Raw genomic sequence first — 8,372 nt, 5'->3', positions numbered from 1 at the left:
ACTCGAGTCACATGACTTGGACTCGAGTCAGACTCGAGTCATTAATTTTATGACTTTAGACTTGACTTGAAAAAATGTTCTAAGACTTGTGACTTGACTTGGACTTTTACACCAATGACTTGGGACTTGAATTGGACTTGAACCGGTTTACTTGAAAAGACTTGATATTTTACCCCAAATATAAAATTTAACATGCATATTATATAGAGATTGAAAATGTGACGTCATTCACGGGTAGAACCGCAAAGGATTCTGGGAACTCGTGGCAAGCGGTACTAGCGCACGCAGGCTTTCAATTGAAATCAGTCACACAGCGATAAAAAGAAACACAAAAATGTCAAGAAGCCGTTGTATTATTAACTGCAATAGCCGGTCGCATGACAGCCACGGGAAGCCGACGGGTAAAGAGATCGGTTGTTATCGGATTACGTCGTTGAAGAGAAATCGTTCAAGCCATGTTTCCGAAGTAACAAAGACGCGACGGATGGCCTGGATTGCAGCCATTCAAAGATCAAATATAACGTCCCAGAACACTCCAGCTCACAGGTTAGTCTGCTCCAAGCATTTACACGAAGGTCAGTGTCTTTTAGTACTTAATACGTCATTTTCATAACATAATTAGTGATATAGGTTACAAGCAAGTCTGGCGCTGAACAGAAATTGTCGCGCTATGCTCCTTTATTTATTGTGCATAAATAGTGAATTGTCCTGACACAATATTGTGTTTCGCTTCTGTTATTATGGTACATTGACAAAAACATATACTTTTATTCACAGGATAAAACAGTTGTTTTGTATCACTAATTGCCCAGTACGATTACAGCATACAGTATTATTGTCACTGCTACATTTCTGTGATGGGGACCAGAAATTATTTCCACTACTAATTAATTACCGTTGAGCTCAAAGGTCCTATTAATAAACGGTTAATGAATGTGTATTTATGACGACAATTTGTGAGACTGGTAAACTTATGATACGTACGATGGTCTTTACTTTCTACACGGTGCATTTCAAGGTCCTGCACCCATCTGTCGGTAAACTGTACCTGGGCTTGTTGCAGTGACCTGAAGTTACTAAACTTCACGAGTGTATGCACTCACTCCAAGAACCGTTTAATTATAAATATGCATATAAATATGCTACAATGAGATAGCTGACTTCATCTAACTAGCAAATGTTGTCCAGGCTACGTTGGTGATGCAGTTCTTTTTAATGTGTATGATATTTTTGTCATGCGATTTTAAAGCTGGTCCTACAACCGCATCCAAGAATAACATGCAGCTTATCTCAGAACTGTCGGTGAAAATTATTCTTGGAGCTAGGTTTAATTGAGCTGCATTTTAAAGAGGTGCAATTTCACAATTTGTGTATATTTTCTAAGTTCACTATTTTGTCATGTGTTGAGAAAAACACAGATTTAAAAATTACATGGTCTAATATTTACATTTAGCATAACTGCAACATTATTTTTTCGTTTTTTTTTTAAAGACTCGAAAGGACTTGAAATTCAAAGTTTCAGACTTGTGACTTGACTCGGACTTTTACACCAGTGACTTGAGACTCGACTCTGACTTGCCTGACATTACTTGAGACTTGACTTGAGACTTGAGGATAAAGACTTGAGACTTACTTGAGACTTGCAAAACAATGACTTGGTCCCACCTCTGGTATTTACTGTCATATTCCCATATATCATTGTGATGTTGTTTATTCTATTACTCTTGTTCTCTTCTGCTTGTTTTCTTTTTTCTTTCTCAGCAGGTGATCCAGGTGATCGATATATGCATTTTTTTTCTTTTTCTTTTTTTCTCTGCTCATTCTGTTGGTTTTTGTTTTTTGCCCTTCTCCCCCGTCCCTCTTCTCAGCTGTTTCTCTTTCCCTCTTTCTTTCTCCCCTTCTTTCCCCCAGTCAAGTCTGTCCCGTATTCAGTAAATGAAAATAAAATAAACAATAAAAGATGAATCAAATGGACCATTACGGCAAGGCTGGGATGGTCAATTTGGTAAAGTAAATCCGTTGGGCATCTTTGTTTGCCTTTAGACAACAATTCTGATGGCAAAAGAGCCAAACGGGACAGGCAAAAAAAAAAAAAACATAGCAAAGGGCGGCTAATCTCAGGAATCTGAAGTATAAAACATATTTAGAGTTATTTATCTTTTTTTTCTTTGCTACATAATTAAATATATCTTGCTTCATATATTTGATATCGTCAGTTTGCATTTACGATGTAGAAAGTAGTAAAAATAAAGAAAAACTATTAACCCTTGTATGGTGTTCGGGTCTGTGAGACCTGTTTTCAGTTTTTCTCAAAAGAAAAATTAAACAATTAATTATTTTTTCAACCTGAAATTCATTGGCTTTGGCTTATTTTCTCTGAAGAACATAAATCTGAACTAATTTTCAATGACCTCATACTGTACCTCCCCCCACGCATTTACATTACATACAAGGTGTTCGGGTCCACTGGACCCAGGTCTAATAAAAGTGTTGAAAGTGTAGGTCCTGTGTTCCCACACTCTGTCTTCCTCCTTTCTGGTGCTGCTGATAGTGTTTTCTTCCCCTCCTGCTCCGCACAAAGTTGCAACATTGTTGAAAATTCAACTATCAACACCGTCTGCTCTGACATTCCCACACATTTTACCCTCTTTCTTGAGGGATCCAAATTTTATTTTCTCATACCCTGTCCCACCTGCAAATTAGGGGCATAATACTATAAATAAGACTTTGCCAGTGTGGTTCTTTATCACAACTGATCAAGACGGCAAAAGATTATCTGCTGCGAGGGCCATCTGATTGATTTTGGAAGAGAGAGGGGCTTCGGATGATGATGTTGACAAAGAGGTTTCAGAATATTTCACATTTCTGAAAATTCAGAGTCTGACAGTGACTTTGAAGAAGAGGATGAGGTTGAGCACCATTTAGTAACAAAACGAAGACGAGTACCCCATCTGCTGCCAGCTCCAGGACCAGAACAAGCCCACCAGACAGCAAGTGAAGAAATATGGATGTCAATAACTGGTGAAATTGAATGGTCTTCTTGCCCAAGAAATGAGCCACCCTGCAGAGCTGCTACTGTGATAAGCCAGGGCCAACACGGCTGACAGTTACTCATGTGCAGGACATCAAGTCTTCATTTGAGCTTTTCATCCCAGATTCCATCCAGAAAATTATTCTGGATTGCAGTAATCTAGAAGGAAGGTGTGTTTTTGGAGAGAGGTGGAAGTAGATGGACCAAATCCATCTAAGAACCCCAAAGGCCTACTTTGGGGTTCTTATCCTTGCAGGAGTTTTCAGGTCCAAAGGGGAATCCACAGAATCCCTGTGGGATGCAGAAACCGGCACGAACCTTTCCGTGCATCAATGTCTCTGGAAAACTTCCACAAAATTTCCAGGATTATCCGTTTTGATAACCGAGACGACAGACCAGCTCGACGGCAGAGAGACAAGCTAGCTGCCATCAGGACAGTGTGTGATAAGTGTGTGCACCACCTCCCCCTGTTTCACAACCCTGGGCCTAATGTCACCATTGATGAGCAGCTGATCCCATTTAGTTGTAAAACATATTGCTTCATGTGTAAATATGTTGTGTCTTTCCACTCACTCCACTTGATTATAACTTATTCATTTTTTATAACATTTTATAAAAAAAAAACAAAAAAAACGAGAAGCACATTAATTCATAAATGTGATCTAACAAAGGTAAAGGGAAAAAATTAACCATTTTTGCTGTTCATATGGTTTGTAATTGGGATGAAGTAAATATCTGTTGAGTAATTTAACATAAAATTGTTTGATAGTGTTAATTTGGAAGGCCAAAACTCTAGCGGGTCCACCAGACCCATGAACACTGGCTGAGTAACAAAAATATGAACACCACACAAGGGTTAAATGAGAAGGTGTGTCCAAACATTTTATTTTGCCCTCCATCACTGTAGCAATCAGAATTATTGTCTGAAAGCCAAGAAAAATGCCCAACAGGTTTATTTTCCCATGTAAACCATTATGCCTTTTTGTATGCTGGTCCACTTGACTGTCATAGTTTATCTTTGTTATTATTATATATATTATATATTTTAAGTTATTGCAATCACAACAGACAGGACCAGGGGACAGGAAAGAGAAAGAAGAAGAAAAGAGAAGTTGGACAGAGAGTTAACAGAAGGAGAGTTAAAGAAATAAAATAGAGGAGAAGAGGGATAGAAAGAGAAAAGACAGTGAAAATCTGCTTGATCACCTGCCGAAAAAAAACAAGCAAAAACCAAATAAGACACTAGAGAAACCACAGCAACAACCGACAAGGTCCTCTTTTCCCACCTTTTCCACCATAGATCATTTATTTAACCCTGATTGTAACAGCTCCCAAAGAAGCCCCACAGACTCGCTCTGTGAGCAGTTTGCAGACCACTTCAGGGGAAAAGTCAGCGCCATCAGAGCTGATATTTTATCTTCTCGTGATATGATTAAACACATCTGAGGGCTCGATTGTACCTGAGGAGACACTGGACAGCTTTGTCCTGGTTAATGCTGAGAACCACCACATGTCTTTTAGATCCAATCCCCTCTTCACTCTTTAAAACACTTTATGGATTTTTTGAAGCTGAGCTTTTAAACATGATGAATTGCTCTCTTCAGTTGGGTGTCTTCCCTGCTGCCTTTAAAACGGCGGTGGTGAGGCCCCTTCTGAAGAAGAGCAATTTGGATTGTAATGATTTTAATAACTACAGACCTGTATCCAACTTACCATTTTTAAGTAAAGTCTTAGAAAAACTTGTTTTTACTCAGATTAATGATTTTCTAAATGATAGACAGATCCTGGAGATATTCCAGTCTGGATTTAGGGTGAACCACAGCACAGAGACGGCTCTCCTAAAGGTTTTAAATGATCTTAGATGTAACTGGGACTCCCAAAAGCTCTCAGTCCTGGTGCTACTGGATCTAAGCGCAGCCTTTGATACAGTAGACCACGCTATTCTTTTGAACAGACTGAAACACATGGTGGGCCTCTCTGGTGCTGTACACAACTGGTTCACTTCCTGTCTCTCTGACAGAACTTTTATGGTGAGTACGGATACATGCTCCTCTAAGATCCATAGAAGGACATGAGGTGTGTCCCAAGGGTCGGTTTTAGGCCCTGTACTTTTTAATTTGTATATGCTCCCTCTCGGCGGTGTCATCAGGAGGCATGGAGTGAACTTCCACAGTTACGCTGATGACACTCAGCTGTCCGTGTCTCCTGATGACACCAGACAAATGGATGCCCTTTTTAACTGTATCTTGGATATAAGATCTTGGATGGCAGAAAACTTTTTACAGCTTAACCAGGACAAAACTGAAGTTTTAATCGTCGGTCCCGAGGCTCAGAGAGAGAAACTCTTGTTTAAATTGGAGGCATTTTCACTATGTCCTTCGCTACAAGTGAAAAACCTGGGTGTTATTTTTGACTCTGAGCTTGGTTTTATCCCACATATTAAACATGTAACCAAAATTGGATTTTATCATCTAAAAAATATAGCCAGACTCCGCCCTATTCTCTCTCGGGCCAACACGGAGATGCTGACGCATGCTTTTATTACCAGTCGCATTGATTACTGTAATGCCCTGCTCTCTAGTCTTCCGAAGAAGAATATTTCAACTTTACAACATTTACAAAACTCGGCAGCTCGTGTGCTGACGAAGACCAGAGGGCGGGCCCACATTACACCGGTTTTAGAATCGCTGCACTGGCTCCCCGTGTGTTTCAGGATCGATTTTAAAGTTCTTTTATTGGTTTTTAAATGTCTTAATGGTCTTGGGCCTTCTTATCTCTCAGATCTGCTTTTACCATACGAACCCTCGCGGACCCTGAGGTCCTCTGGTGCTGGCCTTTTGATTGTCCCTAAAGTCAGGACACATACTCACGGAGAGGCAGCTTTTCAGTGGTATGGTCCTCGTCTGTGGAACAACCTGCCGGAGGAGCTCAGGGCCGCAGAGAACGTACATGTTTTTAAGAACAGGCTCAAGACCACCTTTTTAATTTAGCTTTTACTTAGCGTTTATTTATTTTATGCTTATTTATTCTATCCTGTTATTCTATTTATATTATCAATTTAGGTTTTACCTAATATTTATTTATTTTATTCTTATTCATTTTTTGTCTTCTTACTCTATTTAGATTTATACTGTATCCTGTTCTTATTTACTTTATCTTTTTATCCTGTATATATTCTTATTAGGTCATATCTCCAGTGTTTCCTCGGAGGGCGCTCTCTGCACCGGGGCTGTGATCGACCGTGGCTGCTGGGGCTCTGGGGGTCCTCTCAGCCTGGCTGGGGGGCTTCTTTGCCTCCCTCCGGCTGTGTGCCCAGCCTGGTGGCTGCGGTCTGTGACCGGCTCCCGGTGCAGACGGCTCCCTGTGATAGTGTTTCCTCACCTGGCTCATGTGTGCCCAGCCCAATTTTACTCTTTAAGTGTGTGTGTGTGTGGGGGGGGGGGGGATGTATCCATGATCATTTATGTTAATGAGAGTGTGGGGAGTGAGTTGGAGGGCGATGTGGGGTGGGCTGCTTTTAACCATGTGCTACATTTCTGTATGAAAAGTGCTTTATAAATAAAGATTGATTGATTGATTGATTGATTGATTGATTGATTGATAAGCTTAAGAAACAGTAAATAATAGATATTGAAGGTTACTGAGCAGCATACAGGACTAAGGATATGTATAGAGGCAGCAGCCAACCAAGAAAGTGTGTCTGTGAGTACCTGTTTTTACACCTGTGTGAATGCTCGTGTGTACACCTGTGTGTGTGGGCGGACTTGTATTCATAAAGTTTCTCCTTGTAAGCGTCTAATAGTAGTGGGGAGCTATAGCCCTGCCCTCCCAGGACATGAAGGAGATCCTGGCCTCAGACATCCAGAGGCCCCCCAGAGCATGAGAGCTCAAGGAGGACCACTGCTGGGGCAATCCCGCCACCCACCGAGAAAAGGGCTGAGGAGCGCCCCAGGCGGCCATGTTTTCCCGTGTCCACCCCTGGTAGAGCCATCATTGTCTGAACTATTCTCGACTCACCTGAGACTAATCCCTGGCAATCTGTGGGAGGGTATTTATGAGCTGTCTCTTCTGGGACAATTCACCAAATTACCCATGTTGGTAACAGTTTTTCTCTTTTCCATGTTCCATGACCAAGATGGAGTACTTACCTCCTCTTTGTGCTAGAGTTTCCTCATCGTGCCACTGATCTGCTCGTCCTTCTCTTGGATGCTGGTCATCACTAACTGGATTCACTCCACAGTCTGTCTCTCTGGAAAGATCTCTTCACCACACACCTGCCTGCCCTCCTGCAACTCAGGTCAGCCCGTCATCACTGCACTCTCCTGTCCACACCACCCGGACCTTCACCTTGTCCTCCAAGCTTTAACAGCTCAACCTGCCAAGTAAGCCAACCCCTTAACCTCCATTCCTTCCTGGCTGCTTTTCATGTACCCGCTAATTATTATTTATTGTATTTCTTATAAATGTATTTTTTTAATATTTCTGCTGTACAGCACTTTGGTCGGCCATGTGTTGTTTTTAAAGTGCTATATAAATACTCTATGGTATGGTAATTACCTTCTCCTCTGTTCACAGTTCACAGCACGCTAAGGTCATCACGGCACGAGTCCGTCTCCATGTTTAAAGCTGTTGCTCTCACTACACATTAGATCGCCACATCACAAATCCCTTCTTGTGTTTAAACCTTTGTTTATAGTTTTAAATAAAGCTTGTGAGAAATTCATTCAGCTGTCTCTGTGTTTGGGTCTGTAGACTGCAGTAACGTACTGGCCCTCCTAACCCTAACCCTTGAATGCTCCAATTACCACGAGAACTGCTGTTGTCTTTACCCGCCACATCTTCTCGAGTTCTTCTTTCAGCCCTTGGTATATTTCTTCCTGATGTTGCTATCACTCAGTATCGCTAGGGAATCAAAAACTGTTCCTTGTAGAAAACCAGTTCCCAGCAGTCTTGGAATTCTTAGTCTGCCTGCCTATCAATCCTGCTTATCCATTTATACACTCGCCCTACAATCAGCTGATTTCAGTTTGTTTTCAGTTTACAGGGAATAGCTATGCAGTCCAGACATCACCATTTATCTCGTCGTTTTGTGTAACAAAAACACAAGCGGAAAACTGCAGCTGGGACAGAGGCAACCGCATTATGCCACTAACATAACTTCTTTGCAAGCATCTGCCAAGACAGCATGCTAACGCTAAGCTAGCCAAGAACCCAGTGTGAAAGCTGAGTGAGCAGCCAAACCCTTAATTTCAACAGGTAACAAGCAGATGAGCAGTCAGGCTGCAGCCTCCCTTCTTACCTGTTCATGTTTCTAAAGCAGGATCACTGTGGTGATCGCTTT

Source organism: Astatotilapia calliptera, chromosome 16 (genome assembly GCF_964374335.1).
Source record: "Astatotilapia calliptera chromosome 16, fAstCal68.1, whole genome shotgun sequence".
Classification (NCBI taxonomy): Eukaryota; Metazoa; Chordata; class Actinopteri; order Cichliformes; family Cichlidae; genus Astatotilapia; species Astatotilapia calliptera.
This window is presented reverse-complemented; position numbering follows the sequence as displayed.